At 40.0% G+C, this 27932-nt stretch overlaps 1 pseudogene; it reads right to left on the reverse strand.

Moving 5' to 3' along the window:
* Positions 1 to 17724: 17724 nt before the first annotated feature.
* Positions 17725 to 20328, reverse strand: LOC100449614 (LIM domain kinase 2-like; annotated as a pseudogene).
* Between the last annotated feature and the right edge of the window lie 7604 nt (positions 20329 to 27932).

The raw sequence follows: 27932 nt of genomic DNA on the forward strand, positions 1-27932 counted from the left end.
GCATGATGTTTAAGATGCTGTGTGAAGCATTTTAAGTTCATTTCAACTTAAATTTCTTCAAAATAATGGAGGAGAGAGTACCTTGATTTATTTCATTCAAAACTAATGCCAAAAATGTTTGCTAGATAATATTGGGGAAATTGGCTCCATTTATGAAGAAAAATACTTTGGTTTACTATCCCAAATGATTGTGCAAAAGTAACCTCAAAATTAATTAAAAATCCAGAAATTAAAGTCATCCATCAAATTAGTAAAATGTAGTAAAAGTGTAAGATGGAAAACAAAGCAGTAATCAGAAGTAATGAAATAAAGTGCGTAAAGTTAGATAGATCTTTAAAATAAGGAAAATAGTAAGAAACATAATGAGATCTAGACTATAACAGTATTTATATAAATTAAAAATCATAAATATAAAGATAAAAGCAACAATGCGTTTTCAGGGGACCTTCTTATCGAAGATATATATTAACAATGTTACAGTGTAGGCCTAAAGCAAGGCACAGAATGAGAGAGAAAATTAGTAAAGTAAAAAAAAAAGAAAGGAGATTACCCAAACAGATGGTAATATCAGACCTGGAATGAGGATTTTTCATGGGCACATTCAGATGTAAAGACATATATTGAACCTGTCAAGGTGGTATAGTATGAGAGGAAAATAAAAGGAAAAAATAATGAAAATTTTAAATGGATATTGTAGGTGATGGTATATTATGCCCTGAGGAATATAAGTAACTCAGTTGTGGATCTTAGGTTTAAATAATGAAATTAAAAGCCTAAACAAGGGGACATTCCAGATTGATTACTTAGAACAACGGGGTCAGGGTCTGTAGAGCAGCAGAGCATCTGTCTTCATGGTATGATGTCTCTTCTGGCATCTGAGGATCCCTTGGGAAGGCAGTGATGGAGAACAGGCCAAGGGTCAGACAGAAAATCCTAATGCCTGCTCTGCCTGGGACTTGCTGTGGGGCCCAATAGGCCACTTCACTCCCCTGGGCCTGGTTTTCTTATCAGGAAGTCACAGATTACAATCCTGACATGTCACCAGGGAGGGCTGCAAGGGGAGCAAGCAGAAGGGCCTGCACCTCAGAAATGAACCCTTTCCTTCCAAATATGAAATCCATTAAACAAAGCAGGGACTCCAGCTCCCAGATGGACACTGATGCCTGCCCCCCATTGTTAGAAGCCTGCAGCCATTATGTGGGAATTAGGGAGGGAGAGAACAAAGGAAGAGAAATGGCCCACCTATTGAACCCACATAGCTGTTATGTGGCAGCTTTTGTCTTTGGATCTGTTGCAGCTCACTTATCCATGTGTGTTTGGGTGATCTTCCAGATTCTAGGGATGTATGGTGAACATAACCTAGACCTTCTGAATTACTGGACATTTCCCGACTCCCGTTTCATCTCTAGAGAATGGGGTTGAGGAGGGTCATGTGATAACAGCCTGAGGCCTACATTTCAAGGGCCTGAAGACAAGGTAGGCTCCATGCAGGAGAGTTGCCCTCAAAATTCCCTTTCTGCTTTGATTAATGAAAAACTGTTAACTGCTTTTGTGGGACTAAATGGAAGGTTCACCTGTTTCAACCATCTGCCAACATAAATAGGGAAAATCATTATTTTATATGAAACAATGGATCTGAATTTATTAAATATTATTGCTATTTTGACACAATTTGTAGTCGGTATGTCCTACAGTTTAGACTGAAGGCAAATATTTATAAAATGTGAGAAATTAATTTTTAAAAGAACTCTAAAATTACTTATATCCAAAGAGAACTATAATTGTTTTATTTAGCCATTAATAGTTCAACCTACTGTGTTAAAACCATGAGCTCTTCCAGAAGTATTTACTTACACTAAAGTTTTATCTTGAGCTATTACTGATAATGTCTCATTCAGTAGCTTTCTGCCTGGGAACTTTACACTATTTGCAAGCCACATGTTACTTAGCCATTATAACATGTGGCTATATGTTAGGGACATGGAAGTGACTAATGGAAAAAATCTTGAAGGAGAAAAGAACATTGGCTGTTGAAATTACTCATGGGACATGATCAATATGAGTTGGGCCTAATACCCAAGCCTCAGAGTTGATCTTAGAAACCTGAATTGATCTTGTTGCTTTATGATACCAATTAGCCTGTCTATGCAGGACCAACAACAACAATGAAAGGTATATTTTTCTTGATGCAAAAATTCCTGACTTTGAGCTAAATATTAAAAAGTGGTGTTCTCTGTATTGGCAGATGTAGGGACAAGTTGCAAATGGCTTGTTAATATTTTGTTGTAAAGTGGTGCGTGTGTGTGTGTGTATATTATGATACAGCTCAACACAGTTCCCGTGGGAAAAAAAAAAAAAGTAAGCAAGGAGCAAGGGGGGCTAGTTAGAGAATTAGAAAAGAAAAGTAACTTTATCTTGGACCTATTCAGTGGCTTTTTGAAACTTGAGTCATTGGTTTGTGGTTGTCCCATGGGAAAGGGCCAGGAAGTGATAAACACAATAAATGATGAAATCCAAATGGAAAAGCACTGTTCTTTGAGCTATTGGCTGCATAAAGAGGAAGAGAGGATACAAATGTTTATCCTACCATTCCTTGCTTACTGTCAGCATAAGGAAATCTAAACCTCCAGTTTTCAGCCTACTCAGTTCAACCCATTGACAAGATGTTACCCTAATCTAGGAAGACAATCATAGAAAGAATTCACAATAAAAATAGAAGTATTGATCATCTTATTGGTCTGTGGAATATTTTATTATTAGTAGAGGTGTGTGCAATTTCTTTAAATATCACTCAGATCCTAAATTTTAATTAATAAAATAAGGATAATAAACCTATTGTTATCTTTGTTTAATGGCTCATCAAAAATGTGCTGTTTAATCTCACACTGTATACAAAAATCAACTCAAAATGGATTTAAACGTGACACCTGAAACTATAAAACTACAATAAGAAAACAGAGGAAATGCTCCACAGCATTAGTCTGGGCAAAGATTTCTTGGATATGACTCCAAAATCAGAGGCAACAAAAGCAAAAATAAACAAATGGGATTTTGATTGCATCAAATCAAAAAGCTTCTGCATAACAAAGGAAACAACAGAGTGAAGAGACAACCCACAGACTGGGAGAAAATATTTGCAAACTACATACCTGATAAGGGGTTAATATCCAAAATACCTAAGGAATTCAAAACAACTCAATAGCAAGAAGGCAAATAACCCAATCAAAAACTGGACAAAGGATCTAAATAGACATGGCTCAAAAGAAGACATACAAATGGCCAACAGATATATGGAAAATGTTCAACATCACTGATCAACAGGGAAATGCAAATTAAAACCACAATGATATATTCTTACACTTGTTGGAACGGCTATTACCAAAATGATGAAAGATAAGTGTTGACGAGGGTGTGGAGAAAAAGAGAACCCTTGTGCACTGCTGGTGGAAATGTAAATCAATACAGCCACTACAGAAAACTATGTGAAAGTTCCTCAGAAAAGTAAAAATAGAATGATCATATGATCTAATAATCTCACTTCTGGGTATACATCCAAAGGAATTGAAATCAATATGTCAAAGGGATATCTACACTTTCATGTTTGTTGCAGCACTATTCACAATAGCTATGATATGGAAGCAACCAAGGTGTACATCATCAGATGAATGGAAAAAGAAAATGTGGCATATATATGCAATAGAATACTATACAGCCTTTAAAAAATAGTTAAATCCTGTCATTCATGACAACATGAACCTGGAAGACATTATGCTAAGTAAAATAAGCCAGGTGCAGAAAAACAAATACTGCATGATCTTACTTATATGTGGAATCTAAAAAAGTCATAGAAGTAGAGATGGTTTTAAGAGTCTGGAGGATGGGGGATAAATGGAGAAAGAGGAGATGTTGATTAAAGGGTACAAAGTTTCAGTTAGGAGGAATAAGCTTTAGTGATCTATTGCACATAATGGCAACTCTAATAAATAACAATGCATTGCATAGATCAAAATTGCTAAGAAAGTCGATTTTAAATATTTTCACCATCAAAAAAACAAGTATGTCACATGATGGATCTGTTAATTAGCCTAATTTAACCATTCCAATACTGTAAGCATATATCAAAACATCACATTCTACCCCACAAATACATACAATTATTATATGTCAGTTAAAAATAAAATTTAAAATATTAAAAAAATTGTCTTAAGAGATGAGGTTGGCCAGGCAAACTATGTTGCCCAGGCAAACTCCTGGGCTCAACTCATCCTCCCACATCAGCCTCCTGAGTAGCTGGAACTACAAGCATGCGCCACCAAAATTTAAAATGCTTGGCTCCAAAGTTTAAAATGCTTGGCTTCAAAATTTCAAACACTTTTCAAAATAAATATGCTCTTGAAAATAAGAACCATACTTTTCTTTAATATATGAGATATTATATGCAAGATATTAAACATTGGTAAAATAGCTAGCATTTATTGAGCACCTATGAAGTATTAAGTCAATGGGTTTATTCATCTGTTTCCTCAATCTAAGAAACATTAAATGAGCAAGGCAATTTGATTTTCTTTTTAAAATCTGCCAGCTGAGTGAGGTCTCCAACATAACTGCCTACGGAGGTGGTGCCCCTCTTAGCCTTATGCTTTCATTGCTTAAAATATGTGAAAGCCCTTTAATCCAAAGAGTTTCCAATGCCAGTTGAGAAGGAAATAATGCTTGTTTCTTTATTTTAAAGCTACATATTATTTTGGTTTAAAATACATGTTTTTCTCCTCTACTCATCTTCCTTATCAGGGTTGATTCAAGTGGTTTCTATCTGAGTCAAAAAATTAAATGTATTCTCAAAAGAATTATCACTGTGGCACTAAGCATAATTTTGGAAGAGGGGTTCTGTAAGTTTAATGCGCCCAGGTCTTTGTTGAAGGGAATACTTGTCCTTCTTTTAGAGAAATAGGTTCTGGTGAGATTGCATTAAAAAAAATATCAACCACCGTGCTTTACAGGATAGGTTTTTTACTCCCTACCTGCCCTCCTCACTCTCATTTGGGGTTTGTATTGGTCCCTTCTCACAGTGCTATAAAGAACTACCTGAGACTGTTTGTTTATAAAGAAAAGAGGTTTAATTGACTCACAGTTGCATAGGCTGTACAGGAGGCATGGCTGGGATGGCCTCAGAAATCTTACAATCATGGCAGAAGGCCAAAGGGAAGCAAGCACGTCTTCACATGGTGGCAGAAGAGAGAGAGAGAAAGCGAAGGAGGAAGTGCTACACACTTTTAAACAACCAGATCTCATGAGAACACAACTCACTATCACCAGAACAGCAAGGGGGAAATTCACTGCCATGATTTAATCACCTCCCATTTGGCTCCTCCTCCAACATGTGGGGATTACAATTTGACATGAGATTTGGGCAGTGGAGACACAGAGACAAACCATATCAGGGTTCTTATTTTCCATTTCACTGAGAACAGAAGACTTTGTCCTTATCATTTCAGCACTATACCTATGCTACACACTCTCCCTTCCAGTTTTTCCTTCTGAAAGAGCTATTCACACTCCAATCCAGTGGTTCTCATTATCTTTTAAATCTCTGTGCATCTGTAGCTGTCTTTATATTCCTAATAGTATTGATGTTTTCTTTTGTTTTCTCCTTCTCTATTTTATGAGTTTTGTCAGTTGCTTGTCTCGACTGTTAGTCTTTTAAAGTAAATAACTTGGCTTTTATTTTAATCTACTTTCTTATATCTTTTCATTTACATTTTTAACTTTATTATGCTCATCCTTCTACATTGTTCAAGTGTATTCAGTATTTCTTTTCTGACGTCTTAATGTGGAAGTTTAATTTATTTTTACCCTTCTTTTCTAATGTAAGCATTTGAGTCTATAAACTTCCTGTCAAATACCACTGATATGGTTTGGCAGTGTCCCTACCCATATCTCATCTTGAATTGTAGCTCCTATAATCCCCACATGTCATGAGAGGGACCCAGTGGGAGATAATTGAATCATGGGGGCAGGTTTTCCCATGCTGTTCACATGATGGTGAGTAAGTCTTATGAGATTTAATGGTTTTATAAATGGGAGTTCCCCTGTACATGCTCTCTCTCTTGCCTGCCGCCATGTAAGACGCACCTTTGCTCCTCCTTCACCTTCTGCCATGATTGTGAGGCTTCCCCAGCCATGTGGAACTGTGAGTCCATTAAACCTCTTTTTCTTTATAAATTACCCAGTCTCACATATGTCTTTATTAGCAGTGTAAGAACAGACTAATACAACCACTTTAGTTGCACCCCCAAAATCTGAGTGTAGAATTTTTTATTTTTAGAGACAGGGTCTCACAATGTTGCTTCCCAAGCTGGCATCAAACTCCTAGACTCAAGTGATCTTCCTGCCTCAGCCTCCCAAGTAGCTGGGACTACAGGTGCATGCCACCCTGCCCAGCATTATTTTTAATATTTTTAAATTATAAGTGTTTTCTAATTTCCAATGTTATTTCTTCTATGAACTACATATTTTTTAATTTGCTTTTTTTTATTTCCAAAAGTGTGAGGTATGTTTTGTTTTCTGTTGTTTTGTTTGTTCTTGTTTTCTAGTGTAGTTGTGATCAGAGGGGATGAACTATATGGTAATGGTGTTTTAGACATTTTTGAGATTATTTTAGGTTCCACTATGTAGTCGGATTTTATTAAGTTCCAGGTGTGTTTGAAAAACATATTATGTGTTCTCCAGTTGTTTTGTGTAACGTGTGTGTATATACACACACATAAAACTCTTAGTAATATATTTGTATTATTTGTATATTTGTATATTTGTATATTACTCTTAGTGATATATTTTGCCTTAAAGTCTGTTTTGTCTAATAGTACCACAAATATACCAACTTTCTTTTGATTAATATTTATCTGGTATGACTTTTCCAGTCATTTTACTTTCAACATTCCTGTGCTCCTTTATTTCAGTTATGTTTCTTGTAAACGGTACAATTTACAAGAAGTTTTTGTTAAAAAACATTCAGGCTATGATCATTGCTTTTGAACTAGAGAGTTTTGTTGCAATTGTTGTGATTACAAAACTGCTTGGTTTCATTTTTTCCACCTTATTTTATGTTTTGCCTTAGTTCCAGTTTTTGTTTTTCTTTTCCCTCTTCCCTCTTCTTTATTCCTGCTGTCCTTTGGACTGTTTAAGATTCCTCCCTATTTTATTTTTCTCCTCTCCTAGGTTCTGATGCCTGTTCCTGCCAGATTGCTGGGCACTGCCCTGGAGTGTGATGAGGCATTAGGGATCTACACATGGGCCACTCTTTCTCTTTCCTTGAGTTTTCCCCCAGCAGGTCTGGGGTATGTCTGATTGAACAGTTGCTCTTATCTGCATAACAGTAATTCTAGCTAGTTGGAGAAATATTTGACTTCAATTCATTTTCATTCAGATGGATAAGTAGTCCTAATCTAGTCTCTTTTTTTGAGGATATTACATCTGCCACGAATGTTATCCACTAGTATATTCCCTAGACTTTTCAGCAGGCAAAGCCTATTTTATATTAGTAGTTTTGTTAAACTGATGAAGCAAAGGTATTTGCTAAATGTATAGACTCAGTAAATATCGATTGCTTTCATGGGGTACAGAAGTGTAAGAAATCTCTACTCCTGCTCTTAGCCAATGGAAACTCCATTTGAGAAGAAGAGCATTTCATGCCCAAAACAACAGCAAACAAGAGAAAGGTCAAGGATTAAGTATGATTACGGGCTAAGCTGGTGGTAGAAGGCTGTACTGTTGATGTTCAGAAAGGGGCATTGGGAGATGGAGTTGCAGGAATGGTTTGGTGAGACAGAGAGAAGCTGAGCCTGATGAGCAGCACTTGACTAACAGAAAGTATATCCATTGCATAATACAGCATTCTTTTAATAGCTACTAATATTTATCTGTCTATCATGGCTTACTCCACAGTGGTTTTTAGACTTTGATGTGCATATGAATGACCTAGGAGTGTTGTTAAAGGGCAGATTCTGTTTCACCAGGTCTGGGATGAGATTTGAGATTTTGCATTTCTACAAGGTGATGCTGATGCTGGGGATGCAGGTTCAAAGACCACAGTCTAAGTGGCAAGGTAAATTATTATTAGTTATCTGAGGCACGGACTATGTTTCATTCACCTTTGCATTCCCAAAACCTAGAGCACTGCTTGGCACATAGTAGGCTCCATAAATGCAAGATGAACTTATGAATGAATGAGGATTAAGGATAAAGAATATCATTCCAGGTGAAGGATATATTTACAAGGACAATGGGAAAGGACAATGTTGACGCCTGAAGGACAAAGTATTAGTCCGGTAGGTGTAGAGAACTGGGTCGATTAGGAATAAATTATGATGCTCCATGAAAACCAAGCCTAGAATTTTATATTTGAAAAGTCTTAAAATATGGAATCAGCAGAGACTTTGGACAGAGGACAGGAGAGATGAGTGATGGATTTTAAAGAGACGGATTTTAAAGATAAATTTTTCATTAAAGCATAAAACTTAGAGATATTTTCTACAAATAACTGCAATAATTGCATATCAAATACTGATCTTATTCAATTACAGGATTTCTATAGGATGAGTGCTCACTAACTCATACTTTTTTATGTCTGCAGGGCTGGTCTAAACATACTGTAGCCCTATGCTCTCTTACTTTTGGAATCTCTCTTCCACATTATATAAAATATATTAGACTGGGCGTGGTAGCTCATGCCTGTAATCCCAGCACTTTGGGAGGCCGAGGTGGGTGGATCACCTGAGGTCAGGAGTTCGAGACCAGCCTGGCCAACATGTGAAACCCCATCTCTACTAAAAATATAAAAATTAGCCGGGTGTGGTGGCACGTGCCTGTGGTCCCAGCTACTCGGGAGGCTTAGGCAGGAGAATCACTTGAACCCGGGAGGCAGACAAGATCACACCACTGCACTCCAGCCTGGGCAACACAGTGAGACTCCGTCTCAAAAAATAAATAAATAAAAATAAATAAATAAAACGTATTAAAACAAACCCCCATCCCACAGGAAGCATAATTGATTATTGTAAAAAAAAGTTCAGGATTTTATAATTGTGTTTTATGATATTTGGCTACAAGTAACTTTTGACTTATGAATTGGTTATAATTTCTCAGCAGTTACTATGCATATACACAAACTCTCACAAAGTGAGAAAATATGACTTATATATGGCTTAAATGTAGTGAAATGTTTATAGATACTAAATTTATTAATTAGGGAAGTTGACATAATGTTAGGCTTTGTATACATTTAATTAAACATTTATTTATATTTTACAGTTCTCACTTTGTATTTTTAAGCCCATAAATTTGATTTCAAGTCTTGAAGATTTTTAAGTCCCTGAAAAGCACCAAAGCCTTGATCAGATGCTCATAGTGCTTAATGGGCATCTCCTACCTCTTCTGATCTCCTACCTCCATCTCCTGCCTCTTCTGATCCTGCATCAGGAATATGACCAATTACTGTTATAACCTTGAGAACAATTGGCAAATATGATCACTATATTGTGGAAGAAGAAATCAGTCTAATATGATATTGCTATAATAGTGAATGTGCCATTTTGGAACCAAACATCAAGTAGGAAGTTGCTTCTCATTTCTGCCATGTTGGTGTATCCACTTTCATTGGAAATGATCTTTGCTGCCTGAGTTCTGTCTGCTGTAAGACTTCTTAAATTCAGACACTAATTGATGTGAATTTTTTTTAAAAAAGTTACTTAAAGTATGAAGCAAAACAAGCTATTATTAAGCCTGACCTGGTCTATGGAATTCATCAGTTCTTAATAATCTGTACCACACAAAGCTTGCTAAAGGTTGAGACTTCCAAATGGTGAAACAGTGGAGAATTGTCAAATCATTTACATTTGCCTTTAGATGTTATTTTAGTCTTTATCTTAGATATCCTGAGGACTTAACAATCCTTTAAAGTAATGGAATCATCTTGTTAAGATATTATGGTCTTCCCTAGTATGCTTTCTCTCCAAGCACCTTTCTAATATTCTAATATCAGAAAACCAAGCAACAACAGAAAACAGAGTGTGAGCTCCCTAAATGGTGCAGAGCATGAAAGAAGAAAGTTTTCGAGAGCCTACTGCATGCCTGACACCTTCCCTACATCCTCTCACTTAATCTTCAGAGCAATTATATGTGGTCAACATTGCCATCAGGGCAAAAGAATAGTCCGAAGTCAAACAGCTGAAAAAGGCTTTAAACTCAAAGTCATGTCTTTGCACATCAACTTTGGAAATGTCTTTTTTGGGGGCTGGGGGGTTCATACCATCCCTGGGGCACAGAAGTAATTATGTTGACTTGATATTTTTGTTTATAGCCTCTAATAGACTAAAGTTCCCATGTATATTGACTGACTGATTCATAAAGTTGGTGGAAATGTCAATATAGTCTCAAATAATTGAAATCTGATTTTATTATTGACCTCTAATTTGACACAAGAGGTATGAATTTTGTTTCTCTTCCCCATTTCCGTAGAGTGTTCAACTTTCTTACAAACCAAATCTGCTTGTCTTTTTCCTGTTATGAATCCTTATTTGTGCAATAATTTTATTAGATATCCACTAATTCATTTGCCATGAGTTAAATACATTATTGTAACATCCAAGATTTCTTAAAATAGGAGCTAGAGTTATTTTTACTCAAATAATTCCTCCTTAGAAGCATCATTTGCAAAAGTCTATTTTAGGCACGCCGTTTGAACTTAATTTTGATCTGTGTATCACTAGTCTTCTATTTATAGACAGGGGATTAACATTCCCATGTTCCCTTTGACCTATTATTCTTGACATCTAATTCCTTCACTAAGAGCTAATTTGAATATAAATTAAAGTATTTAATTTGAGCCCAAATTATTTAAGTGAGTGACATGGTCTGTGTTCAGTAAGAATCTGAGCATTTTCTTAAGGAATTGAAAGCTGACTTTATTAACTCACAATTATACTTTGCGTATTAAGAAATATCATATTAGACTTGTGTGATATATAAGAGCTGAGAAAAGCAATTCCTCTACTGGGGCAGCTAAGTAAACCTTCAAAGGGTTACCAAGTATCTTCTGAGTATGTATGAAAAGATCAGGTATCAGAGGAAAGTTATAAAGAAGTTATTTAACAAAGGTAGGAGGAACCTAAATAGAGCAGTCTCTGCTAGTTGCCTATTCAGTACCCACTCTTTCTTCTCAGAAGGCTCACTTTCTCAGTCTGTCTTGGAGTGTGGATTGGCCACGTGACACTAAGTCGATCATTATAACATAAGCCAAAGCTTTCAGGAGGTTCTGAAAAACTTTTGCTCTCCTGATAGAAGCAAACAGCTGGCATGGGATATGTCTCTTCTCACTACCTTGAAATGTGAACATGAAGTCTGAAACTGCAGCATCCAGTTTTATGGCCATTCACCAACAAGCCTGAGGGAAAAGCAAGAGTATCACAGTCATGCTAGGCTTGATATCATGGAGCCACACAAAACCAATGCTAGTAGCCATCTACTTCCTCTAGATTCTTAAAGCATGAGAACAAATCCTGACACTGTTAGCTGGTGTTCTGTTATATGCAGCTGAATACATTCCTAACACCACATTTGTGAACTTTCCTTTTACGACATTGCCACTCAAAGCATGGTCCTTGAACCAGCAGCCTCAATGTCACCTGGAAGCTTGTTAGCAATGCAGAATCTCAGGCCCAACCTTAGACTCCCTGAATCAGAAAAAATGAGAAAAAAGTGATTTGCATGCATGTTAAAATTTGAAAATCATAGTTCTAAAACATTATAGAAACACAGAGAAAAATATGCTCTATGTACATATATATAGAATAACGGTAATTTTCCAAACATGCAATTACTGGAAAAAAGGGGGAAACAGGAGGCTCAATTTCAAACATTTGCTTGTATATCACCTTCTATATGGCAGGCACTTATACATATATATATTAGCTGTAGTTTATATTCATTATTTCCTTTAAACCTCAGATACAGTAAGCATTTACTTTGTCCATCAAGCACACTGCATAGGTGAGGAAGTAGGGCTTTAAAACATGAAGTGATTCCCAGAGACTTTCAGGCAGAGCTGCTTTTCAAACACAGGTCCTGCTGACTTCAAAGCCCACCTCTTTCTGCTCTACTACATGGACTTTCTGGCTAAATGTTGAAAGAAGGTGGAAAGTGAATAAGACTTTTGAAGAGAGGGAAGCTATGCTTTAATGGTGAAGGACCAAGAGAATGAACTGCTAAAGTCTGTATCTCTGGGAAGAATTTAGGAGATTAGGGAGATCAAAGTCCTGGTGGGGGCGGGAAGAGAACAAGATGGGAAAATATGGGGGAGAAGGGAGTTTACATTTTGAATGGCAAATTACAGGCACATACTTAATTCCGATGAAAAACTAAAGCTGTTAAGGATAAAGAAGCAACCAACAACATTATGAAATTGGCTTGCTTCAGAAATCCCCAGCCAGAACTCTAAACTCATGCAGTTGTTTTCTGACACGAAGTTTGGGAGATCATTTCTTATCTGAAACACTCATTTTTTGTTCATATTCGTAGGCAGTTCTGCTGACTGTTGTTGGCTTAGCGTAGCACATCTGGTCAGGAGGCCTCAACTGGGCAAATCTGAACTGCCTAAAATGGTGTTGATTCATATAACCCGTGAAAACATGGATTCAAATTAACAAGCATTAGGGCAGATTGATATTTTTCCTTTATTTAAGAATGATAATGTTCAGTGGAAGTGATTGTGAGGGAATATCTGGATCCAGATGTAGTGGACAGTCACCGACACTGTATGGATCAATGGCAGACCCAACATTCCCTGCCTTTTTCTGAAAAACCTGGCTCCTTCAGCAACATCATCATTAGCAAAAGCCAAAAGAGAAACTTGCCGACCTACACTGGGTAGGTGCTAACTTGTCTCGGACTTCTCACTTTTCTATTTGGATCAAAAGTCTCTATTTTTAGAGATCCCCCTAATTAATTTAGAAAACTAAATTAAAGAGTCGTCCCCAGAAAAGCACCACTCAATAAATGTTTTATAAAAGTAAGAAGAGAGGAAGCCAAAATCCTGTTCTTTCCCTAGTGCATGTGTGTTTATTAAGCAAAAAGAAATGTAACTTTCTAAATATTTGTTTTGATAGTGTTATTTCCTTGCTTTGAAAAAATGATCAGGCCAGGCACAGTGGCTCACGCCTGTAATGCCAGCACTTTGGGAGGCCAAGGCGGGCAGATCATTTGAGGCCAGGAGTTCAAGACCAGCCTGGCCAACATGGTGAAACCCCATCTCTACTAACATTCCAAAAATTAGCTGAGTACAGTGGTGCATGCCTGTAGTCCAAGCTACTTGGGAGGCTGAGGCAGGAGAATCGCTTGAACCCCCAGGAGGCGGAGGTTGCAGTGAGCCAGATTGCACCACTGCACTCCAGCCTGGGTGACAGAGCAAGACTCTGTCTCAAAAAAATAAATAAATAAATAAAAATTTGTCCCTAGCCCCAGTCATCCTCTTTCTCATGATCTTATTTCATTATTTTTACCACAATTGTTATTATCTTGATCTTATTTTTATTTATTTATTTATGTATTTATGTATTTATGTATTTATTTATTTATTTATTTATTTGAGATGGAGACTAGCTCTGTTGCCCAGGCTGGAGTGCAGTGGCATGATCTCTGCTCAGTGCAGCCTCTACCTCCTAGGCTCAAGGGATCCTCCCACCTCGGGCTCCCGAGTAGCTGGGACTACAAGCGTGTGCCACCACGGTGGGCTAGTTTTTGTTTTTTTTTGTTTTTTTGTTTTTTGTTTTTTAATTTTTCATAGAGATGGGGTCTCTACGGGCAATTACATTGCCCAGGCTAGTCTCCAACTCCTGGGCTCAAGCAATCCTCCCGCCTTGGCCTCCCAAAGTGCTTGGATTGCAGGCTTGAGTCACCATGCACAGCCTGAATGATCTTGTTAATTTGTTTTCTGGTTTATTTTCTGTCTTCCTCCCCTCTACAATGAAGGTTCCAGAGCAGCAGGGACTTTGAGTGTTTTAATCATCACTGCATTATCAGTTCCTGAGACTGTTCCTGGCACTCCATAAACACTTGGTGATGAATAAATCATCCAACAGAAAGAAGGTAAACTCCAAATTCTTCCTTATTCTCACGTGCAAGACCTTTTATGGGCTGAATCCAACTCCAGTTTTCCAGGCTTGCTAGTCCTCTCCTTTAGTTTTTGATGCCAGCCACATTCACCTTGTCATTGACTCCTAAATAGGGGGACTTCTTCACCACCAAGGTTTCTTAGTGAGTGCTGATCTTCTTCCCTCTGCCCACCCAAATGCTGTCCCATGGCCTGTTGCGGTCTTTCCCTCTCTGTGAAGCCACACAAATTACTCTGTCCATGTGCACCTTGTTGTCTGCACCCCTTTGGTGTCTGAAGACCCTATGTGCCCAGCAATCAAGTATGATCTGCCTGCATTATCCTTCTCCTCTCATATTGCTGTATTTCATATTATAGATTTGTTATTTACATTTTCGTGTGTGTCTATTTTGTCATACTATATATACTAAGCGACTTTTTTTTTGCCTTTGCTTCTCAAATAACAAGTTGCACAAGGATTTTCATATAATAGACTTTTAAAAGACATTAATGGAATAACAGATAGAATTCACTAAGTGACACTTAGAAGGTACAGTGATAAAAGCCTGAAGAGGAAGTTTCCTGTGAGCTGGAGAACGTTAAGAGAGCAATAAAAGAGGAATTGTCTTATGATTGGTGTTGCCCTATAGACCAGGGAAAGAAAATAAATTTACTTTCAAGGGACAAGTTGAAGAATAAACACTTCTCAAAAACAACTCCCTGTGCCATGAATGGAAAAGTAGCAAAATTAATTTCCCTGAAAAATCATGCTTGATTTTTAAATGGGATGATTTTGATATTTTAAAATATCATCAGACATATTGAATTTTTATGCATTTATTTATTGAGACAGAGTCTCACTCTGTCACCCAGGCTGGAGTGCAGTGTCACAATCTCAGCTCACTGCAACCTCTGCCTCCCAGGTTCAAGTGATTCTCCTTCCTCAGCCTTCCGAGTAGCTGGGATTACAGGCATCCACCACCACGCCCAGCTAATTTTTGTATTTTCAGTAGAGATGGAGTTTCACCATGTTGGCCAGGCTGGTCTCAAACTTCTGACCTCAGGTGATCTGCCCGCCTCAGCCTCCCAAAGTGCTGGAATTACAGGCATGTGCCACCGCACCTGGCCAGACATATTTTAAAAGTCATACATTCCATGTTTGGTCCTCAAGACCTCCCAGTGTATAATACATGCAAAACAATGAACAGACACAGGATTGGCAAAGATTCACCTATGATCATCTCCCTCACTGCCTCATTGGGAAATGTATTTCATTACAGATAACAGTCTCAAAAACCAGTTTTCGCTTGGACAAATCATTAATAGGCACCTAACAAATAACTGATTGTTCTTCCTGGCATATTGTCTAATTTAATACTTGCCCCCACATTTTGTCCCTTTCTGCATAGCAAAATATAATTTCTAAATGTGTAAATGATACAAAGTCAGTACTTTTAATAAGATGAATAGAGTCTCATATGCCGATTTATAATCTCTTGGCTCGTTTTCAAAAGTTGACGTGTATATCTCAACTTCACTGCAATGCACGAATGCATGCAAACTGTTCCCCTAGTTTAAAAAATCTTGGATTTTAAAAAATTGCTTGTTATACTAACTGCTTAATTTACTGAGTCTGATCAATGGCCCAGTTCAGGCCCACCACTCCCACACTTACTGGGGACAGCTGAGGCACAACCAGCCACACAATACTGAACTGAGCTGCTGCTGGGAGTCCAGGCTCAACCCTACAGCAAGCTTGCAAACTTCACATGTAAGTATAGTCTGCATAGCAAGGAAACTCTGGCCAGAGATGACATTTGATCCCACAGCTCATCAGGTCTATGTACGATATTTCACATATCACCCAACAGATGTAATGACAAGATCATATTAACAACAACCACTTTCCTGGATCACTTCCCCCCCCACACACACACACACCACTCCAATACAACGGCCACACATTGCATTAATACCCCAAACCTATTCTCAATTTGTTAAATATGGTGCAAGCTCACAGTTAGGAGGATGCAAATCTAGTTGAGCCAAAGAGTCCCTGGAGCTCTGGGAGACTAGGTGGAGGGTCACCTCAGGGCTTTCCAGTACCTGCAACTGTGGCTCAGGCAGCTGCAGCCAGGAACTAGTGAGGTGGGATAGCCAATGAGGGAGGTAGAAGTCAGCTGGCCCAGCTTGGCGGGGTGTATCTCTCAGCATCTCAGCTTTGGGACTCTGCCACCACCTCTTCCTAGCCCAAGCTGCTGCCTAAACCAGGCATGTTGAAGGGTGAACAGTGGCTGCCACAAGACCAAGGCCAAGAGATTGCTGACACTCCCACTCCCCTGCCTGAGCCCCTAGGCCTGTGACAAGCCACACTGTCCTCCAGAACCCATCTAGCTCTAGGTAAAATGTCTCAGGCTTCTGACTGAGGAGTCCACCAGGGTATGAGTAACAAAAGCCAGGATCTGGGCTTTCTAGAGGGCAGGGCCTCTTTCTTTCTAGTCCCCCAGCTTCTTCCTCTGCTTGAAGGTGACTGTTGCAAATAGACAGCTTGTTGCCCATAAGTTCTCAGCCAGTCTCGGGTAATTAGGTTTGAAAACATGAGGTAGAAGCTTCCCCTCACATTGATGTTGTCCCTGGGCTGGCTAGAGTCACCCTCTGGCAGGTGAACAGAAGCCAGCCCTTTTCCTGACTCCTGGCCAGTTGTGCCACACACCAAGACTCTTCAAAACCTACTCCCTCGACCTCTGCTCCAGGAAGGGCAGGACCTGGAGTGGAAGTGGGGAGCACCACTGTCTTTTCACACCCTTTGAGTGCCTTCTGGCCACCAGTCTTTCCTTCGTCCACACTCCCGCTTGTCCTCCTGCACCTAGCTGGACTATAGACTTCAGAGTTCACAGGCAGGTTCACCCTGGGATCCTGCCTAGCAAGTCCAGGTCACGCTGATTAGTGTAATCTCTAATCCACCTGGAAGCTCCTGGGTGGATCTGAGTAACAGATTTCCTCCTGGCCCAAAGGCCAGGCTTTTTTTGTCTTCTTCACAGCTTTCAGGTGAGTGCTGGATTTGCAGACAGTAACCAGGCCCTCAAACCTGTGGAGATACATTTTCCTGGTGCTGCATCCACTCGTCTCCTGAGGAGATAGAAGAGGTGGCTTGTTCTGCTTCTTTTTGTTTGCGTTTTGAGACGGAGTTTTGCTCTTGTTGCCCAGACTGGAGTACAATGGCGTGATCTCGGCTCACCACAACCTCCACCTCTCAGGTTCAAGCAATTCTCCTGCTTCAGCCTCCTGAGTAGCTGGGATTACAGGCATATGCCACCACACCCGTCTAATTTTTTGTATTTTTAATAGAGATGGGGTTTCTCCATATTGGTCAGGGTGGTCTCCAACACCTGAACTCAGGTGATCCGCCTGCCTCGGCCTCCCAAATTGCTGGGATTACGGGCGTGAGCCACCACACCCTGCTGGCTTGTTCTGCTTCTAAACAAGCTGCCAATCCACAGGAAGCCCGAAAAACCCTGCTTACAGCAGGGATGGGGTACAGAGGAGCAATGCTGGCTGTGGAACACCCTCCTGCAGGGGGCTGGGCCAGGGCTAGTGGGGTGAGTCTTGGATCAGGCCGTACTGCATGCTCACAGTGTGGTCCAACTCCTCCAGCCCTACAGGTGGCAGGATGCCCAGCTCCCGCAGGTACAGAGAGTCCTCCAGTTTTGAGAATGCCAGTCTGCTCTCGGGCTCCAGTCTGCAGTAGATCATGGCCAGGGGGAAGAAGGTTGGAGGGCAGTCTGTGGGGACAAACTTCTCCCAGAAAAGCATCATGCTGAGGCCAAAGTCCAGTGTTTGGGGAAGGAAATCAGGATCTGCATACACCTGCCCAAGGGTCTCGCAGAGAATGATCCCAAAAGAGAATACAACCACATTTCATCATAGCTCTTTCCATTCAGCATCTCAGGTATCATCCAGTAGAGGTTTCCCACCACCATGTAGCACTTCTTGAAGTTGTTCTTGTGCAAGGTACGTTTCTTGGTGGTGGCCATTCTGGAGGCGATGCCTTTGGCCAAGCTGACTTCCTGCTGCCAGGGGAACGGGTCCACACTTTGCAGAAGGTCCTTCAGCATGCCCCCCTCAATGTCCTCTCAGCAAGTTCAGCTTCTTGTCCTTGTACAGCACGTCAATGAACTTGAGCACATTGGGGTGGTCCAGGCTTCACGTCACTTTCACTTCAGTCAGAAAAGTCTTCTGGTTCTCCTCATCACATCACATTCATTCCTTCACGACCATCACTTTGCCTATGGCTTTGTGTGTCACTTTGATAGCCTGCCCAAAGAAGCCCTTCCCCAGGACCTCCCCGTGGATCAGGTCACAGGACCGGAAGATCTGCTTTGAATAAGTGCTGGAACAACAAAGGGATTCCCAGCAGCTGACGTCATGGCTGAGCAGCAGGGGCTCCTTTAGAGAGCTAGGGCTAGGGGACTTGGAGATGCTGTTACTGAGTCTTAGGGAGCATCTTCTCAGCGTCCCCTCCAGATTATCCTTGGTGTCCAGGGTGCTGAGGGCATGAGGGTGTCCAGCATTCTGCATGTGGGGAGAGAGCCAGGCATCCAGCCGCAGCTGGGCTGGGCACCGGGAGACGGGGTCATGTTCAATCAACAGCAGAAGTGTCTGGCTCATCTGGCTAATTGCATCCTCCAACTCCTCTACTTGGAGTGTGTGGATGGGGGTTCCACTGATCTCCAGGATGCGGTCCCTGGGGTGGATGGCATTGCAGCTGTTGGGACTGATGTGCATCTGGTTGACCTCTTTTACTTGCACGGTGGTAACATAGTTGGAGCAGGCATTCTCCATGGACACAGAGAAGCTCCGCCTGCCCTCTGTGGTGGCCAGCATGGACATGAGCATGACAGAGTAGGGCAGCTGGTCCTGAATGGACTCTGTGGAGAGTATCTCAAATACGGGTGCCAGCACCACCTCATTGTGGCACTTTCCACAGTATAGGGTGACACGCAGCACCGGGGCGTATGCATCCCCATCCTCAATGGTCACCTTACAGCTCATACAGGCAAAGCATTCTGGATGGTACTTGAACTCCCTATTAGCAGCAGCAAATCTGCATGGGTCTGCAGCAACCTCAATTCTTCCTCCTCAGAAGAAATAATTCGACTGAGGGGCATAAGAGAGAGTGAGAGACCAAGGCAAGTTTCAGAGCAGGAATGAAAGTTTATTAAAAAGCTTTAGAGCAGGAATGAAAGGAAGTAAAGCACACTTGGAAGAGGGCCAAGCAGGAGACTTCAGAGATCAAGTGTTCAGTTTGACCTTTGACTTGGGGTTTTACATGTTGGCATTCTTCTGGGGTCTGCATCTTGTCTCCCTTGATTCTTCCCTTGGGGTGGGCTGTCTGCATGCGCAGTGGGCTGCTAACACTTGGGAGGGGCTGCATGCACAGTGTGTTTACTGAAGTTGTGCACATGCTCACTTGAGGTGCTTTTCCCCTTACCAGTCGAGCATTCCTAGAGGAAGGTCATAGACCAGTTAAACTCCACCATTTTGCCTTGCACTGCACATCCTTGAGCCCACTCACCCAACTCCTGAGATCTTATCAGGAAGCTGCTGATCACCAGTTTCAGGGTTTTTTTAATGTGTTGGGAGACTGCCTTTCCCTGGTACGAGCTGCAACCAACTATTATTTTAGAGAGACGGTTAACAACTGCCCAACCATCACCTAATGGTCGCCTGACATTCCTGGTGTGGAGGAGCCCTCTCCTGCCCTGCACATGTTTGATTAACCACCTACTGTAACATCTCCAGCCACTATAATGGGCCATGTCATCAGCAGGGAGCACCCATGACAGAACTCCCCAAATGTCTCCTAGTAGTCCTGTGGCAGTAGAGCTTCCCGTCCTTCTCGTAGTACCACCAGGTGAGGGAATCCTGGCATTCTGAACACCGGAAGCAACAGCTGTGCCAGACTTCATTGACAGTCCTGTATCATCATTGGCTTGGAGCAATGTGGTCCCCACAGCCCTGACACCTCCAGGCATCTTCACCTTGGTCCTGGCATTACCACTAGTTGAGTGACCTGGACAACTTCATTTTCTTCCCTAAGCCCCAGTTTCTTCATACGTAAAATGAGGAGATTGTACATTATCTCAAAAGTCTCTCCTGGCTCTAGCACCCACCAGTGCAGACATGGTCCCAGGAGCGTAGAAATGGGGAGGAGGAAGCAGGGCCACAGCAGCCCCAATAAGCTCCCACCTCTGCCTAGGCGAGGGAGAACCTCAACCCCAGGCACGAATGGGCGGACTTTTAAATCTATGATTAATCTAGGATTCCTTTGAGTAAGACTTCAAAAAATAACTTTAATATTAGAAAAGGCTTTTGATTGTTTTCCTAATAAATGTGAAAGGAAAACATTAGATCATTTTTCATGGTTTGAGCTTTAATCTGATATTTAATTATGTTTCTGCTTTGCTACAATCAATGAAAGTATGTTGCTTTTGTTTTTGAAATCTTGACATCAACTCAGGATAAAGGAATAAAATTTCAAAAAATTAATTTGCTAACACAAAAGGCTTTAGTTATTCTACTTTTAAATGTAAAGTTACAGAATAGCCACCATTACATAATTTGAGCTTTAATAAAGTCTAATAAGAAACATATCCTCGTTTAAAATATTAGATCATAATTGCTCTATGCACATTGATTTTTTTCTTTTCTATAACTGCTATGCATTTTGATTCAAAATTAGTTTTTACACTGCATATTCTCACTCATAGGTGGGAATTGAACAATGGGAACACATGGACACAGGAAGGGGAACATCACACTCTGGGGACTGTTGTGGGGTGGGGGGAGGGGGGAGGGATAGCATTGGGAGATATACCTAATGCTAGATGACGAGTTGGTGGGTGCAGCGCACCAGCATGGCACATGTATACATATGTAACTAATCTGCACATTGCGCACATGTACCCTAAAACCTAAAGTATAATAATAAATAAATAAATAAATAAATAAATAAATAACAAAATTAGTTTTTACAGGATTTCTTTTATAAATTATTATTTTGGAGCCTATAAGTAACAAATTTCTTTTCTCTGATCATTCCATAAGCCAAAATATTTCAAACCAGATATACATGTGAGTTGTGTGTGTATTCTTTATCCACTGACATTTCAAAATTCTATTTAATTATATCTTCATATTTTAAAAATCAGATGATTCAGGGGACTGATTCAATAAGTTGTCTTACTTCCACTAGTGGAATACCATGCAACTGCAAATCCAAGGACTAGGAAGTTCTCTAAGTTCCAATGTGGGAAGATGTCCAGGTCATATTGTTGAGTGAAAAATCCAAGGCACTGAACAATGTGTGTGTATATATATATAGAACACCACCTTTTGTAAAGAAAAGGTGGAAAATAAGAATAAATATTCATAGGAGTAAAACTTCTTGAGGAATAATGTTTCGTGTATTTTGCCTTTTGAACCAAGTAAATCAAAGAACTATTCAAAAATAACAATAAAATGAAATAAAATCTACTAAAAATCAAGTGAAACAAGTTTTTGATCTGGTTAATAGAACATAAAATGATAATCAAAACATTAGCTAAAATTATGATTCAAATTCAAATTCAGGGATTTTTATTATGCTCACAAAGTTGTGCAACCGTCACACAAATTCCAGAACTTTTTCATCACCTCCAAAAGAAGCCCTGTGCTCATTAGCAATCACTCTCCATTTAATCCACTATTTAATTTTTTGAAAAACAAGTTATAAAACACTCAAGAACAAATAAATTCCAAGCAAAACTCAAAACTGGTTTCTAAACAGCACTTAATATAGTAGCACCTGTGACCAATATCCACAACGTGATTTCTAGCAGGTTGATGTCTACTATTTAATTCAGTGTCTACTCATTATTATTACCATTCTGAGGACAATTTGGGCCCCACAGAAGCACAATGCTGACATTCCCACGGTGTCGCCAACCTTCCCACACCAAATTCAGTTGTCACCACTAGGTTTTCATCTGGTTTTGTTTGTTTGTTTTGTTGTTGTTGTTGTTGTTTGTTTTTGTTTGTTTGTTTTTTGAGACAGAGTCTCACTCTGTCGCTGACGCTGGAGTGCAGTGGCACTGTGTCAGCTCACTGCAACCTCTGTCTCCTGGGTCCAAGCAATTCTCCTGTCTCAGCCTCCCAAGTAGCTGGGATTACAGGCATCCACCACCACACCCGGATAGTTTTTATATTTTTAGTAGAGACAGGGTTTCACCATGTTGGCCAGGCTGGTCTTGAACTCCTGACCTCAGGTGATCCACCCGCCTTGGCCTCCCAAAGTCATCTTGTTTTCTACTGAAGGGAAACTTGGCAATTTGCACATTTATTATAATAAACACCTAACAACTCTGCTGTCTATCCATTTTTTGGTTTTTACATTTTGATTAGAATATCAAAGTGAATTTCCAAAAAAACACTGGAAGAGAAGGGAAAGAAAAGAAAAAGAAGGCTTCCTCTTCCTGACATGTCAATATTTTAATGTGTCATGAATTATCCTTATCTACTACAGAAATTCAAATGCTACAAATAAAACCAAAGTTAAAACAATTTATCTGTAGAATAAAGGTGTGAGAATAGCATAAAAGGTTAGCTTAATTAATGAAATAATTCAGCAAATATTTGAGTGCCTATTATGCACAAAGCATGGTGGAAAGTGATGGTAAGAGGGTCATTGGAGGAAAGAGAGAAGGTAAAACTGTCCTCACCCACTATGCTTATATTTATCATTTTGTCAAGGATCTTTCATTCAGTTGTCATTTCCCATTTCTCCCAGCTTCCATTTTCAACCGATTTTTTTTTTTTTTTTTTTTTTTTTTTTTGCTGGTCCACTTGAATCTCCTTTTCTCTGCCTCCACAGCCATCACTTTGGCTCATGGCTTTACCTTGTCCCACCTGGATAAAAAGATGTCTCCTCCCTTGGGTCTCTCAAATTCCCCTCTGCTCCAATCTGTCCTTCTCATTGCTACAGAGGCATTTTTCTAAAGCACAGAGCTGTTCATGTCACTTCCCTCATTAAAATCATCCAATAGCTTCCCTTTGGCTATAGAATAAATTCTGCTCCCAGCATAGCATATAAGGTCTCCAGACCTAGCCATAGGCCACATTTCTAGCATAAATAATCACATATACCTCCTCCTTTCAGGGCTGCCAATCCAACTAATTCCCCACAGAGCATTCCCCCAGACAGGTCAGACATTTCCCCACATTCAACCATGAACCACAAGAACATGAACTCTTGTTCATGCTGTTCCCTATCTCAACAGTCCCTCCCTACCTCCACTGATCTAGAACACTTCCCCAAAATTCAATCAAATGATATCTTTGATGCCTTTCTTAGTTAAAATGCACCACCACTGCAGATATGATGAGTTGTTCATTCATTTACGCTTATTATCATCATGCAGTTATTGAGTGCTATGGTTTGAATGTGTCCTCTCCGATATTCAGGTGTTGTCAATGTGATAGAATCAAGAGGTAGGGTCTTTAAGAGATGATTAGGCTATGAGGGCTCCTCCCTCATTAATGGGATTAAGGCTCTTATAAAAGAGGCTTGGCTTCATGCAGGGTTTGGCCAGCATGCCCCTTTACCTTCTGCCACATGAAGATATAACAATAAGGCCCTCACCAGATTAGATGCTAGCACCTTGATCTTAGACTTCTCATCCCCCAGAAGAGTGAGGAAATAAATTTCTGTTGTTTTAAAATTATCCAGTTTTAGGTATTTTGTTGTAGCAGCATAAAATGGACTAAGACATTGAATTACAGCTCAATCTTTTCCATGCACGTTATGATGTCTTTGAGGGCAGGAACCCTATCTCCAAGAAGTTGGGTTAGGGAAAGAAAACTGTCAAGGGCAGTGTAGTTGTGACTGCAGGGGTCAACTTTTGAGCTTTCCCAGAAGACTCTGGAGCAGGGGGCAGCTGTCCAAATGAATTTTCTGGGGCACTCTTTGGTTCCTGCATCATGTCTTTCTATCAAACCCTTCCCTTCTATGCCCTCCTCTCTTAGTTTACTCAATTCCATGTGGGATTTATCTTTGTCCATCTTTCTTTCTATATAAGCCAGCCAGACATTAGGCTCCATATTACCCTCCAATCATTCCAGCAAACCTTATGGCTACCAGAAAGTTTTTAGTAACCATCACAGCTTTTAAGAGGAGTCAGTGTTGGAAGTCACTTCAAGGTCATCTGGTCAGTTGGCTCATTTTTACATATTTTATATATGGGGAAAGCAAAACACAGAGCATGGGCTCTACTTGGAGGCTCCATCAATATTTACAACACAGTGCCATTGGTCCTGTTTTAGAAAGACTCAAGATTCAAACAGCCTTTCTTAAGTACCTCTTCCCAAAGTCCTGTTGTTCAGGAGTAGAGTTGGGCTATCCCCTGAGCATAGTAAGTTTTTATTTTGTATCTGGTTGCTCTCAATAATAGGAAGAGTAGTTGGGCATCAGTGATGTCAGATACAATAATTATGGCTGCTAACCCTTTATGAACCTAAAAGAGTGCTTGGTAGGTCCTAAAGGGAAGTAGAAAAACTCACCAAAATCCTGAATGACCAAGGAAGACTGTCCAAAGACTTTCAGTGGTGAAACGGAATGCACGTTTCAATATGTGCTATTATTTTCAGTCAGCCTGAAGATGTCGTGTATAAAATAGCAGACTATAAGTAACAATACCGGTGGCTGTGTCTGTTGTCTCATTGATTTTCTGGTGGTTTTGTTGTGTAATAAATCAAGTCAAATGATTGAAAGTTATGTTTTTTATACATCTTCCTATTTCAGATCAGGATAAACAACTATACTGTGATAAACTTTTGTACAAGGTTTAAATTTTCAATCAGGGTCCAGTCAGGAAAATGAAAACCAAATCAAGTATGTGAACAGAAAGAATTTAATCTAAGAAATTGATTGAACAGGTATGGGAGTACTGAAGGGACATAAAGGGCCACTGAGATAAGGTAGAAGCAGTAACTTCAAGAAGCAGCTACCACTCTTGGGCTGAGGGAACAAAGGGAAGAGTTTGGGGTTATCAGAGCCTAGGACATCAGAGGAGAGGCCACATAGGAATGGGCTCCAGACTTCTGAAGAGGGGACACTGCTTGGCTGATGCTAGTGTCTTTGAGGAGGTACAATGAGACTGGTTCTAGAGATATGAAAAACAAACCCTGGAAACGAACGAACTGCCACTGTCAGGCATAGAGCCATCGCTGGGATGACACTGACAGGAACAAGCAGGCAGTAAAGAGCAGGCCCCTTCTGCCTCCTCCAGCCTCAAAGTCTCCCTGCATCTGTGGTTTTGGTTGAACCTACTAGGGAGCCAACTGGCAAAAGACTCTCAGCTCCAGCATCCAAGAGGAGTGTGGAAGACTGGGATTGAGCTGAGATACAATAGCTTACTGATTGGCATACTTCCTAATTTAATAATAATCTATTTAAGTCCATGCTTCAGTATAAGAAAAATCCCTACATAGGAACAAATGTACATGAATTTAGATAATAAAAACCTATCCACTTTTACAATGAGAAGTTACATGGTTTATGTCTGACTATCCTAGATTCATGATTTCAGGGCTTCTATCAATTAATTCGCAGTAACAGATGCCTTAAAAATTCTAAATCCGGGACGGTGCAGTAGCTCACACCTGTAATCCCAGCACTTTGGAAAGCCCAGGTGGGTGGATTGCTTGAGGTCAGGAGACTAAGACCAGCCTGGCCAACATGGCAAAACCCTGTCTCTACTGAAAATACAAATATCAGCCAGGTGTGGTGGCAGGCACCTGTAATCCCAGCTACTTGGGAGGCTGAGGCAGGAGAATCGCTTGAACCCAGGAAGCAGAGGCTGCAGTGAGCCGAGATCATGCCACTGCACTCCAGTCTGGGCAACAGAGGGAGACTCCATCTCAAAAAAAAAAAATTCTAAATCCAGTTTGGGATTAGGATCAACATCGATGAGATCTGTATTTACTGAATGCATACTTTAAAGTTGCGTTCCTGGACTCTACCCAAGAGATGCCAGTAGCAAGTCCCATCCCCCAGTTGTGACAACTAAAAAATATCTCCAGACCTTGCCAAATGTAACCTGAGGGTTAAAAGTAACCCTGGTTGAGAAACACTGGCTACCAGCACTTGAGCACAAATGTTGATTCACTGTTTTTTTTAATAATGATAAAGAATAACGAGAAATGGGTCTCTTATTCTTAGCATCCCTAATTGGAATGGCCTCTGTGTAAACTCGATACAAAATTTCCAACTAGTTTTCACAATTCTGTTGGCTTCATTCTGGAAAAGAAGATTTCTCATTTTTGGGGAGACTATTCCTATATTTGGACTGGAGTCTTTTAATCTGTGCTTGCAACTGAGCAGAAAGGATTCCTGAATCTGAGTGTGTCGTGCTGCATTCCCAACATCAAAGCTCAGACTACTGAGTTTTTTTGTTTTGTTTTGTTTTGTTTTATGTTCCATACTATTTATCTTAGGCTTTTGTGGTCAAAAGCCAGAGTTCTAAGATATCTGAATTGTAAAAGCTCTCAAATTGGAATTTAGAAAATGGTAGGTAAAAGAAAATTTCTCTTAACAGTCAGTTCTTACACTCATTAGTAAAGGAACTATTAAACACAAGTACTAAATAGGTAAGACATTTTTCTCACTTTTTTCCTCTATTTAGCCTATGAATATTTGAAATAGTTGTATCTAATGTTTGAAATGTTTCTTTCCCCCTCTTTTTCATATGCTTTCCAGAGAAAACCCAACAAAAATAAATACAGCATAATGAAAATGAACGCTTCCAAAGCACATTTGGTTAGGTGAACTAATTAGTCATGTTTCGCTTACATTTACTTAAGAAAGTCATTTATTCCACCAGAGCTATTCCATACAATTCATGAATACAGCCAATATAAACAGTCATAAATGGTTCAATCAAGAGCATATCTTTTATCACTGATGTTGTCAAAATAGTTTCTGTCCAAAGGATTTCGTCTCTCTCCCCTAGTTCCTTTATCTACCTCCCTTGTAGTGCATAATACATGCTCGATTTGGAAAATTTACACAATAATTGAAACAGTAAAGAAGAAACAAATCTCATTACCTAGAGACAACATTTCAGTGTATTTCATTATGGTATATTTTCTCTCCAATATTTTTATCAATGTATTCATTCATCAAAAAAGCATAGCTGTGAACTGGAATCATACTTTTAAGTTTTGTAGCTGAATTATTATCTTTTTTTTTCTGAGATGCAGTCTCACTGTCGCCCAGGCTGGTGTGCAGTGGTGCAATCTCTGCTCACTGCAACCTCTGCCTCCCAGGTTCAAGCGACTTTTCTGCCTCAGCCTCCTGAGTAGCTAGGATTACAGGCACGCACCACCATGCCCAGCTAATTTTTGTATTTTTAGTAGAGATTGGGTTTTACCATATTGACCAAGCTGGTCTCGAACTCCTGGCCTCAAATGATCCACTTGCCTCAGCCTCCCAAAGTGCTGAGATTACAGGCATGAGCCACTGTGCCCAGCTTAATATTTTTTATTGAACATTATCTTGTGCATGTTTTCTCACAGGGCTAAATATTCTTCAGAAAGATATACTATTCTTAACTCATTTATGTTTGAGTAATATTTTGCTTGACTCAGTGTTTTTATGATAATTTTTCCTCTAAAAGTATTAGCATTCACAAAGTTGGGCTTCTTTGATGGTTTAATTCAGTGTTTCTGTGATTTTCAATTAAATCTAAATTTA

This window comes from Pongo abelii, chromosome X (genome assembly GCF_028885655.2).
Source record: "Pongo abelii isolate AG06213 chromosome X, NHGRI_mPonAbe1-v2.0_pri, whole genome shotgun sequence".
NCBI lineage: Eukaryota > Metazoa > Chordata > Mammalia > Primates > Hominidae > Pongo > Pongo abelii.